Consider the following 20,775-nt stretch of genomic DNA (forward strand, 5'->3'; position numbering starts at 1 on the left):
CAGAATCATAAACGGGACGTATTCTTGATTGCTAGCAAAAAGATAACTGGGGAATGTTTTCTCATATGAGGCAAAGAGAGGGAGCTCTCTTTTGATGGGAACAGCCTGTTTTTGATAAATCTCTCTGACTCTCATGACTCGGCTTCAGCAAAGACAGACGTCTTCCACAGTTATGGCGAAAACTTGAATACCTTAAGGCTTACACACAGACAGAAGAAGAAGCAACCATCATGTATCTCATGTTTTACACCAACGAGAATGGCGAAAAGGTCTACACGCTGCAGAAAGAGTCTCCGCTGGGCACTCCCACTCAATCAGCGCATCCAGCTCGTTTTTCTCCAGAAGACAAGTTCTCGAAGCACCGTGTTGTATTGAAGAAGAGCTTTGGCCTGCTACCCACGCAAACACCCATGCCAGCCTACTAGTTGTCTGATAATACAACGAATTCTTTGAACTACTTCATGGAGTAAACATCCTAGTACAACGATTTGGTCTTGGACTTCTTCTTCCCTGCAAAGTGGTCCCGTACACCGCCCAAACATGATTGAAGAATTACATTGCAGGGGTCATCTTATACTTTGTGGCAGGCGATCTCTGGTGTTGGTACATCTACTATTGGAAAAAGCATGTGTATTTCCAAGCTATGCCTTTATATGTTTCCTTGTCTACAGCATCAGAATACATGATTGAACAAGGCTGGACTAAGTGTCATCCTAAAATCAGCCATATTGGATTGCTTCACTACATAGCATGGTCGATTCTTTACCTTATGGTAGTAGAGTTTGTCATTTATTGGATGCATAGAGGTTTACATGATTGCAGACCCCTCTACAAATGACTACATGCAATACACCATATTTTCAACAAAGAGAACACTCTATCGCCATTTGCAGGGTTGGCATTTCACCCAGTGGATAGGATTCAGCAGGCCTGTCCACATGTGATAGCAACTCTGTTTATACTGACCCACTTTATAACTCATGTTGCTCTCATATTTCTAGAGGCTGTTTGGATCACCAATATTCATGACTGTATCCATGGAAACATTTGGTCAATCATGGATGCAGGCTATCATACCATCCACCATACAACATACAAGCATAAATATGGGAACTTCCTGAAGCAGCAAAATCTCGTATGCTTTTTTTTGGCAGCCATGCTTATGTGGATGGATCTTTGGTCAATTTTTGTTGTTCCTGAAATGAGACAAACAGTGGCTATGGATTCCAATTGAATACCCTTGATGCTCAAAAACAGGATTGCTGAAAATTTTTGCTAGTCTGATGTACCTGCTGCTGTTGTGATTTGAATTTGATAGAAGATCTCTGAAAGCATCTGAAATCAGATGTGTGGAACAACAGAAGGATCACTGCACTAAAGGACATGCTTGATTGGATTATTAGTGCCATTATTCCGTTCAATGTAAAAGACATTATACATCTGAATGTATGTAAACAGTTTAAGAGTTACTTCCACCTAGATGCAATGCTGACTAAGAGAAACTTCAGATTTTTCTGTACATGAGTTTCCTGTAACTCACCTGACAAGGAATATAGTGAACTTTGGTATCAAATATTTGAGTTTTTCTTGTTAGCCTCATTTCTTGCTGTATCTTGAACCCCGTGTTCTGCAGCCTTTGCGTGAACTCTCTGACACCGTAAATCCCAATGCCTCTTGGCCCTGCACAAGTGTTCTATGTGACTGAAGATGGAATCTCGAGGCCTTGATACTAGTGACAAGGTGGAATCTTGGGAGGATAAACCTTCGGGGTTTGTTGCCAGAAGACGCAAGGATTATTCTGTGGAGGTAGAAAGGAACACTTAATTCTCCTGTATGGGTAGGAGACACACATTAATCCCAAGATAAGTTAAGAAAGTATTTGATCTTGTTTTATCTTGTTTTATCTTGTCTCCGTGTTTGTGCCCTAAATTACATAAAGGAACTTGTGACTAATGGGTTAATTAAGGAAGCTGCTTTTATGTGTCAAACATAACATGGTAGGTAATTAAATAACTAAAATAACCCCCGAGGGAAGTGTGGTGGATGTGACCAATGGGTCTGTCCTATGGAAGGGTGGTCTCGGTTAGCCGAGAGCTTTCGTAAAAGGAAATGTTAACGATAAATGTTAGGTCTATGACCTTAGACAATGTTGACTAAGAACGCGGACTTCAGGTCAATCCTAGTGGGAATAGCCGGATAAGTTCCGTTGTGGGGTAGACTCGAGAGACCCTAGTTGGCAAACCCTGTGTCATTCCTTGGGAGTGCCGAGCAGCATCTTCTAGATATATATCTCGAAGGACTGCTAAGACGTGTCCCACGATTTGAGGAGCGGCCACGTTACACTTGTTAATGGTAGGAAAACAACATAGCTTATCTCGTATTTTTTGTAGAAAAGTTAGAACAGGGCATTGAATTAGAAGATGTTAAAAAAGGACCTTGCATTAGATGAATAATTGTTAAATTTATATCTTATTTAACCTTGTATAAGTATTCTCCAATGAGAGAGGACCTTCCACTGATGGCACACAGGTGTCAAAATGAGTATCCAAGCTTATTTAGATGACAATGTCATGTACAAGATGAGTATTGAGAAAATGTATTGGCTTTCTGGCTGTTTTGAAGATGAGAGCCTTGAAGAAAGGCATGAATATTACCTATCTTTCATGGTCATTACATTTCCAACATTTCCATCAGATAGTTTCAGTCTACAACAACTCAATGCCATGGCTCTAAATCTTGAAATTCCCCTCGAATTCCCCTTGAAGTGTGGGATATACCTAGCATCCATACAAGCACAAATAGTTATCAAAAGTTATTTGAGCCACATACAAACTAGGAGCATATCCATCCATTAGGAAAATAGAAACATTTCAAATTGTAATAGCATTTTCCTTAAACGAAAGACATAGAACCTCTTGAGTATGTGGAAACTTGAAGAGGGGAGCTCTCAATAGACAGTCATGGCACATGGTCTATTAACTAGGGTGGCTGTATTAAGTTCATTAAAAAAGCAACATTTCCTACCAACATGTGGCATATACTCCCATTGTCATGCATGTAGCATATTCAGGGGGGTGAACAAGGAGTAAGAGATGATGGAACACATAGCACAAACATAAAGCAATATAAGCAAGACAATGCGGTGGAGATGGATTATGCTAACATTGTCATTGCTAGCATGAACATGGAAGAGCTACAGAAGAAGATGTGGGGTGACAAAAAATATTTCAGTGAGACTTAAAAGAGTCACAATAGAATTTGGAGGGCAAGTGCTACGTGCATGAGTGGTATCCTTGTTTCCATGCATTCGGCAAAGCAATGCTAAGTATTCTCTATGCAACATGTACATGTATTTTAATGGAAGGTCCCCCTTGAGGATGAGTTTGCTAGATTGTTTTGGCTCACCTATGCATCAAAGTGGTGCTCACATTGTTTGCCTTGCCATTAGATTTATTTTGGGTCTTACTTTCATCTAAAGCAAAAAGAGATTGGGTTTTGGGTTCATTTTTTTGGCTTAAAATGAGCCTTGTTTACATGCTTCCATGGCATGTTGATTTTATTCCTGAGGAGGTCTTGCAAATTGAATCCCTAATATGGGCTAGTTTTCATGGACTTCCTACTTTGCTAGATGGAGAAGTTAATGTGCTAGTAGAAGTGCTAGGTAGAGCGCTCCTACCAAGATGTATGGCAAAGATTAGGATTGACTTCAAAGAGGGTTGCATGTTAGTAGTTAGCAATGCATGGAGTATATTATTACGACTCTTGCTAAGCGTTCTAGTAATGGGATGTTTTATCAACTTCTCAAAGAAGTGGAGCATTACATAGAGGACTTGAAAAAACATAAAGGTGAAGTTGCCAAAATTTAGTCTAAGGGAAATGGTATCTTATGGGGCTAGTGCTTCGACCAATTAATTTTGTAAATTGATGAAGCAAAAGAAGCAACAAGACTTCATCACTATGATAGATGATGGAGGAGGAATCGTGGAATTCTGTAGGGATGTTTCAATCTCTTTAGAATGTATCTATAAATGGTCTATGCTTAGGTCCATTTGAGGTAAAGCGGTCAATGCGAAAGGGTGTCCTATTGCTCCATTAATCTTTGCCACCATAATCACCAACCTTTGCTTAGGAATTTGGATTTGAAGGTGCAACATGGAGTAAGCAAGGGGCTTCCTATAATATTAAGAAAATACTTAGTCTCCCAATTCTTTACCAATAATAATTGACCAATATTGTGCAAGAAGAGAAGTAATTAATTGTAACCTGTCCACCTGTTTGCTCGTAGGACACGTCTTAGCAGCCCATCGGGAAGGTGGTCCAGAAAGCGCCACCCGGCACTCCAATGGAATGCCACGGGTTTTTTGATCTAGGCCTTCTTGAGTTTGCCACGAAACGGAAGCATTCTGGCCATTCCCACTTAGGACTCACCTAAATCAGGGTTCTCCTAGTGGTCAAATTCCTAGAATGGCAGCTAGCGTCGAACCCTAGGCAAACTACTTTACACAAAAACATCAGGGTCAAAGCAGATTCATGTTGCACTTGGTTTAAGGAGAATGGGAAACGAGAGGGATGCAAAGCTCGACCTCTCTGCCCATAAGGCATAGTCCCATTCCATTCCCCTAAAACAACATAGATCGGGATTCTAGGTCAACGTTCCTTGCTGTTCATTTCCTTCGAGGAAAGTTCCCGGCCAACTTGGACCACCCATCCATAGGACGGACCTATGGCCACATCCACTGCACTTTCCTCAAGGTTGTTTTAGTTTTCTAATTACCTACCACATTTAGTTTGACACGCAAAAAAACAGCTTCCTTAATTAGCCACCACATTTAGTTTGACATGCAAAAAAATAGCTTCCTTCATGTAATCTTAGCACTGACATAGAAAAAAAATGTCAAACAAGTTCCTTTACAACAATTGATCTTATTTATCTTTGGAATACATCATATAATCCAGTCCATAGGCTAATCCATAATTCACTCAAAGGCAATCCATAATCCACAGGGATTACTAATCCAAGATTTTACCCGTAGACTAGTATGCGGGCCTCGAGATCCAATCCTGAGTCATGTCGGCCTCTTGTGCAGGACCTGAAAGGCAAGGGATTTACGGCTAGAGCCCCCCTTGGCACCCAAGTGTCCTCCTGCTCCAAGTAGCGCCCGACGGAGAGACCTCTCATGACGGGTTCGGTCCATGTTTCTGGCACGGCTAATAATCCCCCTTGGTCAGGGTCAGGCAGACAGTCGAGGATAACTGATGCTGCCTCTCCCTCCAGGCCTTCAACCTGAAGCAATTAATTATTTTTCAGTCTTAGATTCTTTGAGCAAAACAGTACAAACAGTGCTCCTAAACTATACAAACATAATCAATCCAGTGGGTGGTCGATTATTTGGCCAAATGCTAAGGAGTGAATCCTTCTCTCCGAATTCATCTAGCATTTGATCCGGGATTAATTGCGACTTGGAAAGATCCCTAAGGGTTTGTTTGTTTACCCTTTTGTCGTTGGGTTAGGGTCATACCCTGTCAACCCAAATTAACCAACACCTTAGGTTTCTTAAGTTATGACAGTAAATCCTGGTGACCATGTCACTCAAACTTGATCGAACCTTTGCTTACTAGGCAATACATAACTTCCCTTAACTTGGCAAATTAGCCCAAGAAGGGTGATGTAGCAGGATGTCTACTCATCCTCTTGCAAGTTGGACTTGTGCTAGAACCTGCCAACCTTGTTCCAAGGAATGGCAACTCTACTTTGTGATTTAACACAACCATGCGACATTGCAACTTGTTGCATAGGAGTCGCATCTAAATTGTGGGTTCAATCTCCCATCAATGACATTCCTTAGTTAAGAAGTATGTTTAGTCAAGATGTAGGGTTTGGGGTGTCTTCTTACCTAACCCAAGGCTAACCTTTCTAGGCCAATAACGTTTGCGCCTAGGGTTTCTAGGCTCAACCGGAATTTTAGTATTAGATCGTTCGATCCTTAGGGTAAAACCCTAGATCATTATTGCATGGGCGTTCACTTAACCCAAACATTCCATGAATGTAGGTAAGACCTTTGGGTTTGAAGGTCTCGACTTGGCATCCCAAGTGCGATACTAGGCAAAATTTCTAACGTGCTAAACCCTAGCTAGCACTTTGAGGTGTTCGTTGTACTAACTAGCTATTCTTATACGAATCCCTTGAGGGTTATACCCTTACAAGTGATCTAGCCAAATCGGTCTACTTGTCTTGCGATAAGAAACGATCTCTTCTTAGAGATGCTAAACTTGTTCTAAAGGTGTAAGTAATTGCAAGACATCACATTGCATGTAAATATGTGATTCATTACTTCTATGCACTATAAGGTTTGCAATAACCCTTTCTTTTCTTGCTAAAGTCATGACAAATGACAAATTGGAGGATAACTTGCATAATACCTACAAAGATTTACATTATAGAACTATGCCTGCAACTCTTCGTTTAATGAAATTGAATTTCATGCTTTGATATGACATGGAACCTTTTCTAAATGCAACTTCGATGATTGAAATTTAGGCATGATGATTATGTAACATCCAACCCTTTTCTAGATACAACATCGTTAATGAAGTTCATGCAAAACGAATATTATAAGACTAATGTTGACTTAATCCATTCCACAAGCATCTTCGCATGCAACTTGCAAGTCCATGATTTCATTTCCATGCTATGCAATTTTTCAGACAACATCTAACGGATGTGAACGATTTTTCCTCATGCAAATCACAACAAGGAAGTTATTGCCTAAATGCAATATACTCTTATTCTTTCCACAACCAATCAAAGATGCACTTAATAATTTCACCTTTTAACCCTAAGCAATATGCGTTTAGGCTTGTCACTTTAGAGATGCATGAAAAGGCAACATGCTACTAAGCTCGTAAGACGGATAAGTAATTTACATTCATAACTTTGGAAATGCATGCCATGCACAATTTTTCATAGATCGTCCAAGGGGATAAGTTCCCAAATGTATTTTAACTAGGCTGCGTGAATTTGAACATGCGCAAATGCATTCTTCCCGTGAAATTTAACATGCCTAATGCATTTCTTTTATGTGGAATTAAAGTCGTAGAACTTGGGCTTGAGGGCTTGTGGGGATGTCCATGCGTATGCTTGGGTTTGAGACCTCCGTGCGTGCGCCTTACATCTTTTGTTTTGGGGCCATTTATGCAGCGTAGTTTTTGTTGCAGCGGGTTCCCTCGGGTTATTTGCACGTCCTGAAGACGTGCAGTCTGCGATCTTTCTCTCCTACGTGGGATCAGGCCCTTGGAGGCTTGGATTTTAAATTTCGGGGATAAGCCATATGCACAAGGCTTAAGGGGCTTGCCTTTAGAAGCTTTTAAGAAGCTTTTGCTTCCCAGATTTACATGGGTGGAGGGGACAATGATTGGTGGAGAGGAGATGATGACAAAAGGGGGGGGAATTATGATGATGATGAGGATGATCGTGGCAGCAGCACGGCTACAACAACAGCTTGGCATTGATTCGGCGGCTTCTCCACGGGGCAAGCGGCAGATTTTCTTCTCCTCTCTCTAATCATGCCTCCCCCCAAGGCTAAGGGAGAGGTTATATAATGTAAGGGAGGGGGAGATCCACCATGTGGAGGCTTTTGTGCCTCCCCTCCCTCATGCATCCACACCACACTCCTCCTTAACTCACTTCTCCACACACTCCCTCTCTCCCTACCATGCATTGACTGAGGGGAGGGGTAATTAATAAAAACAATTTGCCTTAATCTTACCCATTATCCAATTGCCTCTTTTTCAAGAAGGGTGTTCTCATGTGGCTTTGTGGTTTTTAAGCCCCAGCCTCATTTGCACAATGTGGATGCGCTCATTCTTGCGCGTGCGGGTAAGGATTTAACTGCCAATATTAACGATGTGGGAGATAACTTTGCACAGCTTTTGCGCGGTCGTGCGGTGATCAAAGATCTTTAATATTTCAAGCAAAAATCTTACATTCTCTCCCCCTTAGAAGAATTGAGATGTCCTCATCTCGATAAGAACTGGGGGTATTGTTGGTTGAGAGTACTTTCATCCATCCAAGTGGCATCCTCTTTGGGATAATCTTTCCACTGGACGAGACATTCTCTCAAGGTTCTGGATCTCAATTTTCTCTCCCTAACATCTAATATCCTGTCAGGCCGTAGCTCAAGGACTCCTTGGCTAGGCATTACAACTTGTTGATCATCAAGTACGTGACTAGGATCAGGTACATACTTCTTCAATAGGCTGATATGAAATACATTATGAACCTTTAGGTTCTCAGGGAGTTGCAGTCTATAAGCATTAGGTCCTAGGAACTTGAGAATCTTGTAGGGTCCACAATACCTTGGACTTAGCTTCTTGCATTCACCTAAGGATAGGGAACTCTTCTTGGGGCGTACGCGAATGAAGACCATGTCTCCTTCAGCGAAGGATTTATCTTGACGTTTCAAATCCGCGTATGCCTTTTGTCTATCCTTGGCGGCTTGGATGTCTTGTCTTATTGACTTCATTTGGTCATCCATATCTTCCAACATCTACTTTGAAGCTTCAACTCTTAGGGTTGGATCCGAGAAGTTTAAAGGACTTTGACAATCGTGCCCATATAATGCTTGAAAAGGGGTCATCTAAATGCTTTGTTGATAAGAAGCATTGTAGGCAAACTCAACCAGCGGTAAATATTGGATCCACTTTTTGGGTTCGCAATAGCAGTGTGCCCTTAGCATATCCTCGATGGCTTGGTTGACTCGCTTCTTTTGACCATCGGTTTGAGGATGGTAAGCTGTACTAAAACAGATTTGAGTCCCAATGGCTTCGAAGATAGCTCTTCAGAAGTGTGATGTGAAGAGAGAGTCTCGATCACTAATGATTCTTCTAGGTAACCCATGCAGTTTGAATATCTCCTTGATGAACAACCTTGCAATGTCTGAGGCTTTATAGTTTGTCTTAACAGGAATAAGATGTGCAAACTTAGTGAGCATATCAACCACAACCATAATGGAGTTGTATCCTCCCTGAACTTGGGGCAGGCCAACAACAAAGTCCATACTGATGAATTCCCATTTCATTTGGGGAATGTCAAGTGGTTGCAACTTTCCTGGCATTTTGACATGTTCGGCCTTAATATGTTGACAAGACAAACATTCAGTGACATATTTGAGAATGTCACCTTTAATCCTCTCCCAATAATAGCTCTTTCTGACTACATTGAGGGTCTTGGCATAGCCAAGATGTCCTGAAAAAGGGGAATCATGAGCTTCCCAAAGTATCTTTTGCTTGAGTGACAAGCTTGCCGGTATACATAATCTCATTCTATAGTAGACAAGTCCACTATTGATAGAGAATTATTGATATTTTGCCTGTAGCTTCGGGTCTTGATCCTTGATAGCGATCTCCCTTAGAAACTTCTGATAGGTTGGATCATGGCATGCTTCTTCTCTAGCTAGCTCAAGTATTGGGTTATTTGGCATGGATACATTTGTGGCTAGAGATCTAGCTGTTGATGGATCTTACAAGATTAGAGAATTTAGAAATGCCTTGCGACTAAGTGCATCGGCAACTACATTCTCCTTTCCAGGCCGGTATTTGATTTCAAAATCATACTCCTCCAGCACTTCATGTTGAGATGACAAGCTTAACACATGCGGACATTAATGATTGACTGCCTGGTTAGATGGGTCCACACGTCTACACTTAGCACGTCGATGGTCATTATGACTCTCACATGGCCACTGACTCATTACTTATTATATTCAGGTTGTTACACCTATTTACAACTGGCATACTTATAGTGCCAGTCGACTAGGGTAGTCGGTTATGCGTTGTTTGACTTAGTAGGCCACTTTCCTTTATGTTGTATCTTATCTATACTTTGTGTACATTGTAAAGTGTGTGGAAGAAGAAGAAGAAATCAGCAAGAAAACGTTTTGGCCTCCATCTCTCTTCTTGTCTCTTGAGTGAGCTTCTCCTTGTGCATTCTGTGTGTGTTCGGCGCAGCATCTTGAGCAAGTCCCCCCACCACGCGATTCGTGACACTTCAATCCATCGACATTGCCTCATGTTGATCTCATTCTAGGTAAAGATCCACTTGAGACTTTTATGATCCGTCACCAGGGTAAACCTATTACCCAACATGCAGTGTCTCCATAGCTTGAGAGCATGGATGACAACTAACAATTCCAGATCGTGGGTAGCATAATTCCTCTCATGGCTCTTCAGTTTTCTTGAAGAGTATGCTACAAGATGACCCTCTTGCATAAGCACACATCCTAAGGTAAGTCTGCTAGCATGAGTTACTACTTCGAACTCCTTATTGAGGTCCGGAAGCTTCAGGATAGGTGTTGATACCAAACTCTGCTTTAGTTTATCAAAGCTGGATTGTTCAGCAGTCGACCATACAATTGATGTTTGCTTCTTTAGTAGATCGGTCAGCGGTGCTGCAATCAAAGCATAGTTTTAGATAAAGACCCTGTACCATCCTATCAATCGAAGAAAACTTTGTATTTCTTTGATAGTTGTTGGTGTTGGACATTCTAAAACATTTCTAACTTTGGCTGGGTATACTGAAATTCCTTCTGCTGATACAATGAATCCCAGATACTCAATCTATCGCTTGAAGAATGCACACTTCTTCTTTTTGGCATAAAGCTTGTGTGTCCTCATTGTCTCAAGGACAATGCAAAGTTAGGGTTCATGATCTTCTTCCTGTTTGGAATAAACTAAGGTATCATCAAAGAAGACGAGTACAAAGTCATCAAGATATGGTCTAAAGATATCCTACATTAACCTGTTGAAGGTGGCAGGTGCATTCGTCAGCCCAAATGACATGACTAGGAACTCAAAGTGTCCATATCTTGTGCTGAATGCCGTCCTTGGGATATCTTCTTCCTTGATCCTAATCTGATAATATCCAGACCTGAGATCAAACTTGGAGAAGATCTTCGCACCTTGAAGACTGTCAAGAAGTTCATCTATTCTTGGAAAAGGATATTTATTCTTAATGGTTGATTGATTCAACCCTCATTGTTTTCAAAGTGGTGGTTTTAGCCTCAGCATTAGCTACGTTCCTACCACTCACTAGCATCGTCTCTCCATTAGTTTTTAGAGTGATCTTAGAGTCAATTTTCTTCTATCTCCGCCTATGACTCTTCTTTCCTATTGAGGCAGCATCTAGGTTGCTAGGCCCAGGCAGTGATATGCCAGCCTGCCACATTTGTGCACGTATCATGACATGCAATAGGATGGGTGTATCCTTGTTGTCGAATGTCTCAATGCCAAACAACCCCAAAGGTACTAATGGTACATTTCCTGAGCTCAAGGATGGGTTTTGTCTAGGGTATTCCCTGAAGAGATGGGTGATGCCACACTCGGCACACCTGAGATCATCTCTCTCCATATTAGCCTAATCTTTTTCAGGCATCCTGTCGATATGTGACTAGGGTGACCACAAGTCCAACACGTGACTAGGTCTTGGGTTGGCTTTGAAAAACCTATGTCTCTTCCCCTTCCTTATGACATCATCGACACTGGTCGATAGTCCATGAGGACCGGATTACCCTCTTCATCATACGAGATGTAAGGGTTCACATATGACTCCTCGTCATTGGGCTCTTCCACGTAGTGGATGGGAGCATTAATCAGTGGATGTGTCATGAAGGGTCCAGGTGCTCTAGGTATGCCCGTGGGATTGATCTCTAATCTAGGAACGGCCAGTTTTGCATCATTAGGTGCTGGAAGGGGCAATGGGGCTCCTCTTCCAAAGAAGTTAGGCAACCTATTCCCGTACTATGATGAGTTATACTACTATGCATAAGGAAACCTTCTTGGCAATCAACAATGCATTGCATCCTCGCCAAACCTTCCGCGATTGGCACAAGCATTGGATCTTGGATCCTGGCACTCAGCACGGATGTGGTTGCCTTCATAGTGCACACACTGGACATGCGGTCTAGTGGGTCTCTTTACCAACTCTTGCAATTGTGCTAGCTCTATCTTGACTTTGGCTAGCTCTTGGTCTTGTCCCATGCTCTTGCCCTTATCCTGCATGTCAGGGGCTAATCTCTCGCTATAAATTGTGGCTTTTTCTATGGTGCCATCTCGATTTGAGCTTCTAGCGCTTATCTCCCTAAGCTGGTCATCTACCCTTATTGCTTCATTGAAAACCCTAGCGAGCACATCTCTCTGCAAGCTCGAGTTGCTTTGCCAGTGCCTTGTAAAGTTCCTCGTTGCGGATTCTATTTATAAAACCGGTAGAGAGCGCTCTCTTCTTTGGTCGTTTGTTGCTAGGAATTCTCTTAAATAGACTACGTACATGAGTGACGTAGTCTCTAATGTCCTCTTTGTCCTTCTGATTGACATTCATTATTCGGACGATGAGGTTGTCCGAATACTCTGTCTTTGAAAATCTCTTGATGAAGAGATCCCTCAGGCGATTGAAGTTCGTTTGCTCTACTACATCTAGGCTGGTGTACTAGGTCCTTCCCTTATCACCCGAGCAAAGCCCAAAAGCCTACGAGCGTTGGCCGAGGTCCATGAGACCATTAGCTTCGCAAACCTGCTCAAACTACTCCACGAAGCTATACAGGTCCTTGTTGCTGAGCTGGTACTTGTCCAGCTACTTGGCCATTGTAGGAATCTTTTTGTGGCTCCTCGCCCCTTGCGTGATTTCTAAGTGTGTGAGCAAAGAGGTGGCTAGTGTAGTTGCACTCTGTTCTATAGCTGTGTTGTCTATGAACTGCTTGGAGATAAGCTCGCTCAGTGTTAGGTCTGCCTCTAGCTCCCTCTCCCTCTTTGCATTCGGCCTTGTCGTGGCATTACTAGCTAAGGCTAAAATCGTCGTGTCTCGTGCACCTCTAGGTCTTGCCACAATTTCCTCGTCCTTTGCTCATGATTATACGTTGTGATGCTCTGCTTAATTGCTCGTACTATTTCCCTCCCCCTCCAGCTCGTCAGTCGGCTGGGGGGATAAGGGGGAATATTTTTTTTTTCATTTATCCAATTTTTCATTTTCATTTGAGGCAGTTCATGCGTGGATTCTTTTAGCAAATTGGAATATTACATTCTCTCCCCCTTGGAGGAATCAAGATGTCCTCATGTCGAGATAAAGTGGGGATATTGATGGTTGAGAGAGCTTTCATCTATCCAAGTGGCATCCTCTTCGGGATAATCTTTCCATTGGACGAGGCATTCTCTCAGGGTTCTGGATCTTAATTGTCTCTCCCTAACATCTAAGATCCTATTAGGCCTTAGTTCAAGGACTCCTTGACTAGGCATTACAATTTGTTGGTCATCAAGTACATGATTAGGGTTGGGTACATATTTTTTTAAGAGGCTGATATGGAATACATTGTGAACCTTTAGGTTCTCAAGGAGTTGCAATATATAAGCATTGGGTCCTAGGCATTTGAGGATTTTGTACGGCCCACAATACCTTGGACTTAGCTTCTTGCATTCTCCTAGGGATAGAGAACTCTTTTTAGGGCGTACACGAATGAAGACCATGTCTCCTTCTTCGAAGACTCTATCTTGACGTTTCAAATCTGTGTATGCCTTTTGTCTATCCTTGGCCGCTTGTATGTCTTGTCTTATTGATCTTATTTGATCATCCATGTCTTCCAACATCTGTCTTGATGCTTCAACTCTTAGGGTTGGATCAGAAAAGTTTAGGGGACTTCGACAATCATGACCATACAATGCCTCAAAAGGAGTCATCTGAATGCTCTGCTGGTAAGAAGCATTGTAGGCAAATTCAACCAAAGGCAAGAATTGAATCCATCTCTTCGGCTCTCGACAACAGTATGCCCTAAGCATATCCTTGATGACTTGATTTACTCGCTCTGTTTGGCCATCCGTTTGGGGATGGTAGGCGGTGCTAAAACAGAGTTGAGTCCCAATAGCTTCAAAGATAGCTCTCCAGAAGCGTGATGTGAAGAGATAATCTTGATCACTAATGATTCTTCTAGGTAACCCATGTAGCTTGAATATCTCTTTGATAAACAACCTTGCAATGTCAGAGGCTTTATAATTTGTCTTTACTGGAATCAGGTGTGCAACCTTGGTAAGCATATCAACCACAACCATAATGGAATTGTATCCTCCTTGGACTTGGGGTAGGCCCACAACAAAATCCATACTGATGAATTCCCATTTCATTTGGGGAATGTCAAGCGGTTGCAGTTTCCCTGGCATCATGACATGTTCGGCTTTGATACGTTGGCAAGACAAACACTCAGTGACATACTTGAGAATGTCACCTTTAAGCCTCTCCCAATGATAGCTCTTCCTAACTGCATTAAGAGTCTTAGCATAGCCAGGATGTCCTACGAAAGGATAATCATGAGCTTCCCATAATATCTTCTGCTTAAGTGATTGGCTTGCTAGTATACACAGCCTTGTTCTGTAGTAGACAAGTCCCTTATCAATGGAAAATTCCTGATACTTCGCCTGCAACTTTTGATTTTGCTCCTTGGTAGATATTTCCTTTATCATTGTTTGGTAGGCCAAATCATGGCATGCTTCCTCTCTAGCTAGTTCAAGTATAGGGTTGTTTGGCATAGATACTTTTGTAGCCAGAGATCTGGCCGTTGATGGATTCTGCAAGATTAGGGAATTTAGGAATGCCTTGTGACTGAGTGCATTGGCAACTACATTCTCCTTCTCTGGTCGGTACTTGATTTCAAAATCATATTCCTCCAATATTTCAATCCACCGACGTTGTCTCATGTTGAGCTCGTTCTGGGTAAAAATCCATTTAAGACTCTTATGATCGGTTACTAGAGTAAACTTGTTACCCAACAGGTAGCGTCTCCAAAGCTTTAGAGTATGGATGACAGCTCGTAATTCCAGATCATGCGTGGCATAATTCTTTTCATGACTCTTCAATTTCCTTGAAGAGTATGCTACTGGATGACCTTCTTGCATAAGTACACACCCCAAGGCCAGAATGCTAGCATCAGTTACTACCTCGAACTCCTTATTGAGGTCAAGAAGTTTTAGAATAGGTGTTGATACCAAACTTTGCTTCAATTTTTCAAAGCTATTTTGTTCGGAAGTTGACCATGTAATGGAAGTCTACTTCTTTAGTAAGTCTATAAGAGGTGATGCAATCAAAGCATAGTTTTTGATGAAGACCCTATACCATCCTGTCAATCCAAGAAAGCTACGTATCTCTTTGATGGATACTAGTATTGGCCATTCAAGCACATCTCTGACCTTGGCTGGGTCTACTGATATTCCTTCTGATGATACTATGAATCCCAGATATTCAATCTGACGCTTGAAGAATGCACACTTCTTCATTTTTGCATACAACTTATGAGACCTCATTGTCTTAAGGACAATCCGAAGTTCAGGTTCATGATCTTCTTCCTGTTTAGAATAGACTAAAGTGTCATCGAAAAAGACAAGCACGAAATCATCAAGATATGGTCTAAAGATATCTTGCATTAATCTATTGAAGGTGGCAAGTGCATTTGTAAGCCCGAATGACATAACCAGGAACTCAAAGTGCCCATATCTTGTATTGAAGGCCGTCTTTGGAATATCTTATTCCTTGATCCTTATCTGATAGTAACCTGACTTGAGATCAATCTTAGAGAAGATCTTTGCACCTTGGAGACGATCAAGAAGCTCATCTATTCTAGGAATAGGATACTTGTTCTTGACTGTTGATTGATTCAGCCCTCGGTAATCAATACATAGTCGAAGTGTCCCATCTTTCTTTTTCTGGAATAGTACTGGAGCTCCCCACGGTGAGTTGCTAGGCCGGATGTAACCCTGATCTAACAGTTGCTTGAGTTGTTCCTTCAACTCAATTGCCTCCGATATGGACATTCTATAAGGTCTCTTTGCAATTGGTGCAGCTCCAGGCACTAGTCTAATCTCATGATCTACTTCTCTTGGAGGCGGAAGTTCAATCAATTCCTCAGGGAATACGTCAGCGTATTCCTTTAGCCAAGAAGGTCCTTCGTGAGACTCTTGCTTTTGATCTAACTTGTTGAGTTTGATGAGGTAAATGGGTAATCCTTTTCTGACTCCTTTTATGATCCGAGATACTTTGGCTAATTGGATTCTTGGCACTCCTGCCTCACCTTGAGTTATGACAAATTCCCTTTCAGAGTTTCAAAAGGAAACTTGACCCTTTCCACAATGAATGTGGGCGTCATTAGGCTTAAGCCAATCCATCCCGAGTAGACACTCATGGATACCTAAATTCATGACTCTGAATTTGACTAAAGTCTTCTTTCCTCCCAGAAAGAATTCCACCTTAGCAGTTTTCCTGGTACAAGTTACCTCACGACCGTTTGCCAACTCCACAAGCAGGGTAGGTGCTTCTACTGTGGTTATTCCTAAACTTTTTGCACATGCTGGTGAGATAAAGGAATGTGTACTACCACAATCACTCAAGGTTTTGAAACCTTTACCTTGATAGTCCGACGGTGTCTGAATCACCGAGAACTGGTGATTTGGCCCTTTCTTGTGTAAAGCGGCATGGATTGTCGCTCTTTCAAATTCTGCTTCCATAGTCGGATCTTCCTCTTCTTCTTCTTTGCATCTTTGCCTATTGGCAATGCAAGCGGTTCTTCCTCTTCCACGGGAAACGGCTCCTTGACCGCGGCCTACACCTTGGAAAGGCATTTGACGATGTCCTCCACTAAGCTTGGGACATTGCCTCTTGAAGTGACCGGGTTCGTTGCAGTGGAAACAATGGAGGTTTCGGCCATTACTTTGAGTAGGAACAAAGTTGTTGAAGTTATTTGTCCTTGCTTTCTTCCTTTGTCCATGATTATGACCTTGAACTCTCTTCATTTGAGGTCTGAATGCTCCTCTGTTCGGGTCACTATAGGACCAAGTTTTATTACCCCTTGGTCTAGCTTGCACCTCCTGAATTATAGGCGCCGCTCGAATGAGTGCATCCTGAAGATCTGATGGATGCATAGATTCGAGACGGGTATTTACGGGTGGATTTAAGCCCGTACAAAATTTGGACACCTGCTGCGTCATGTCCATCTGTGGCACATACTTTAAAAGTGAGATGAATTTAGAGTAGTATGCGTCAAGAGTGAGTCCTAGCTGTTTTAGCTCGTAGAACTCATTCATTTTCTGAGTACGATATGCAGGTGGTAAATATCTTTCCTGCACGGCTTTCTTCAACTTCTTCTAGGTAACGGACCCCTCTGAAATCCCTTGATACCTGCACCATTGCTTCCACCAAAGTCTGGCTTCGTCGGTGAGCTTTAACTTGGCGAGCATGGCCTGATTGGTAGGTGCAGTACCAGCTGCTTTAAAGTAATCCTCCATGGATTCAATCCAAATTTCAGCATCAGCCTGGACGAATCTGCCTCTCCTGTCAAACTCGGGTGGCTTTATTTGCTTGAGGAGGAACTTCTTCTCCTGGGTCATAGGAGTACTTGATGTAGGAGGCGAATTTGGAACCTGTACCTGGGGTTGTGCCTGGATAAAAGTTTTCTTAACGTTATTATATGATAATCGATGATAGCTTATATTTCATTTTTAGCTCCGCTATCTTGTAAATAATGAAGCTACTTAACTTTTTAACAACTCTTATGCACAGCCAGATATTGATAAAAAGAAGTCTTTATTTGTATTTACATGGGCATAGCCTTATACAATGTTTTGTGTGATGATAATCCAATCATTATATTCAGTTTCGGGAGAACAATGTCGTATTGCATTTATCTATAGGAACTGTGTAATAGTAGGGTTTTGGGTCATGGATCTTTAGGAATCGATAATTACCCTTTCTGTTGGTATCCATACTTCTCATGGCGGCCCAATACTTTAATCCTGTCGACTGGGATTACACGGGTTACTTCCTCATATACATATGAGTTCATTTCAACCCTCCGACCTTGAATATGTAAAGTCGAATTTACGTGAGCTTCCACAAAAATGAACAATTTCACGACTTTCAAGTCTTCCAACCACTTGATCCTCTTTAGGTTGGTCTGTAGATAAGCAAACCGGTGGGCGGCTATATAGTAGATTCCTGAAGACCCCGTCCATCTTCGTTCTATGTATAAAGGTGATGGATTATAAATTTGCTCCAGGATTTTCATCATCCCAATTCTTTGTCTATAAAGGGGAGAATGCATTGCAGTCATAAACATGACCCGAAATACCAAAAACTTGTTCCACGCTTCATAGTTCTGCAAGACAGCATTGAAGATGAGAAAATGTTTGGACAGCAACAATTTCTTTACTTCATTTTATTGAGATCTCATAAAAACAATTCCGTTGTTGGTCGGCTCTGATACCAACTGTAACGTGTCCCCTAGCATCATCCAGGACACGTCTTAGCAGTCCATCAGAAAGGATGTCTAGAAAACTCCGCCCAACACTCCCATGGAATGTTACGGGTTTTGCGATCTAGGTCTTCCCGCGTCTGCCACGTAGCGGAAGTATCCTGGCCGTTTCCCACTTAGGATCGACCGAAATTAGGGTTTTCTTGATTGGTCATTAGCTAACAGCAACTAGCGTCAGACCCGAGCAAACTACTTTACACAGAAATGCCAGGTCCAAAGCGGATTCACGCTGCACTTGGTTCAAGGAGAATGGAAAACGAGAGGGATGCAAGGCTCAACCTCTCTGCCATAAGGCATAGTCCCATTCCGTTCCCCTAAAACAATGTAAATCGGGTAAGACGTAAGTCTAGGTCATTGTTCTCGTTATTCATTTTGATGATGATGATCATCCCGCTGTTCTTCGAGATTTTTGAGAAAAGTTCCCAGCTAACCCGGACCACCCAACTGTAGGACGAACCCATGGCCCATCCTCCGCACTTTCCTCGGTTTGTTTTAGTTATGTAATTATCTAACACATTAATTTGACATATAACAATCAGCTTCTTTAATTAACCCTGTTAAGCACTGGTTCCTTCACGTAATCTTATCACGTGACATAGAAAAACAATATCAAGCAAGTTCTTTTTTTTACATTTCATCATTTTATCATTGAAATACAAGGAGTTCCGCCCGTAGGCTTGTCCATAATCCGCCTGAAGGCTATCCAGTGATCCTCAAGGATCACTATTCCAAGCTTCCGCCCGTAAACTAGTATGCGGGCCTCGAGATCCAATCCCGAGTCACGTTAGCCTCTTGTGCAGGACCCGGAAGGCAAGGGATTTACGGCCAGAGCCCCCCTGGCACCCAAGCGTCCTCTTGCTCCAAGTAGAACTCAACGGAGAGACCTCTCGCGGTGGGTTCGGTCCACCTTCCCGGCGCAGTCAACAACCCCCTTGGTTAGGGTCAGGCAGGCAGTCGGGGGTAACTGAAGCTGCCTCTCCCTTCAGGCCTTTAACCTGAAGTATAGTTACTCATTTAATTTGTAATTCATAATTCAAACAGAGCCCTAAAATCTCTAGCAAGCACAAACATTTCTGTTAATCAACCAAGTTGTTTGGCAAACTGCTAAGGAAGTTTTCTTTCCTTTTGTGTATTAGCACTCATTCCCAAGGTGTCTTGTAAATTGGCAAGTGTAGGGCATACCCAACTTGGTTAACCCTAAAATTCCTTAGATATGCTAGTTTCCGGTTTACAACTTTCCTTATTTAGAAGGATATCCGAAAATACGTCTTTTTGCAAGATAACTTGCGTAGGGATCTGCCATCCTTGATGAGGGTTTTTACCTTTTCTCCTTGTGAATCAATCACAAGACTAAATGATTTTGTACTTGTTGCGCAAGTCCTGCGATGGAACAATCTGTTTAGATCCTTTAAGCTGACGTATGTCAGGCCTAGGGTTTCTTCTTTTAAGAACCTTAGGGACAAACCCTAGTTCCTTATCTTTACGAATTTATTGTCCCTACAGTAAGGAAAGTAGTCAAGTGTTTATGGTATGAATGTTTCTATGTTTAGATTGGTTCAGTTATCTTTTGGAAGGTAATATTAATCGTCTTGTCACGGTTTTGCTATCCTTGTGACAATTTACTTTCTAGTCAATACAGTTTAATTTAACTTCCGTTTTCCTTAAAGATGAACTCATGCCAAATAACAACATTTGCCTTGCTAAGATGTGCAATTAGCAAAGATAGCTTCCTAGTAATTTGAGCATCGAAAGAAACCCTTCATGAATTTAACCATTTACAATGATTCGTTGCGAAAGGAATAAGACTAACGGTGCAAGATATAATTTCTACACCTTTAGGAATTATTTAAAATATACTGCTATAGTAAATGGATAATCTCGCTCGTAATTTAATATGCTTGACGCAACTCGAAGGAAACTAAATTCTATTCATTATCATTCATTCAAATAAGCTAAACTTCTTTATTACTAATAATTCGGACAAATATATCCTATCCCTAACAATTTCTCTTTGCATGATCGACTTAAAACCGGATTAAAGCCAAGAAGAAAAACTTGGTTTTGGGGTGAGATATCCACATGAATACCGGGAGATGACCCTCCCGTGGCTACGCCTTGGACTTTCTTAGGAGGCATCGCAATTGTAGTCCTTCAGACGTAGAAGAAGCTTTACAACTTCTCCTTAGAATTCCACTGTCGCTCCTTGCACCGTTCGTCAAAGTAGTTTTTGGAAGGCTCCCCCCTTGAATTCGGAAATTCGAAAGGGTGTTTTAGAATCATTTACAACTAAGACCCATTGAAGCCATGGGGAAGACTTAATGGCCTTTGTAAGCTCGCACGAACGGGAATAAAAAGGTCTGGAAAAGACACAAGGTGTGGAAGCAAACTCCAAGGAAATATAGTAACCGCAAGGATTATAAGTGAGGTCGAAAGACCTTGGGTT

General features: G+C 41.9%; 1 pseudogene; it reads left to right on the top strand.

Moving 5' to 3' along the window:
• Positions 1-230: 230 nt before the first annotated feature.
• Positions 231-1,234, top strand: LOC148028195 (delta(7)-sterol-C5(6)-desaturase pseudogene; annotated as a pseudogene).
• Positions 1,235-20,775: the final 19,541 nt, after the last annotated feature.

The sequence above is a fragment of the Lygodium microphyllum genome, chromosome 12 (assembly GCF_053477565.2).
Source record: "Lygodium microphyllum isolate KBCC chromosome 12, Lygodium_microphyllum_v1.1.10, whole genome shotgun sequence".
In the NCBI taxonomy this organism is placed as follows: Eukaryota; Viridiplantae; Streptophyta; class Polypodiopsida; order Schizaeales; family Lygodiaceae; genus Lygodium; species Lygodium microphyllum.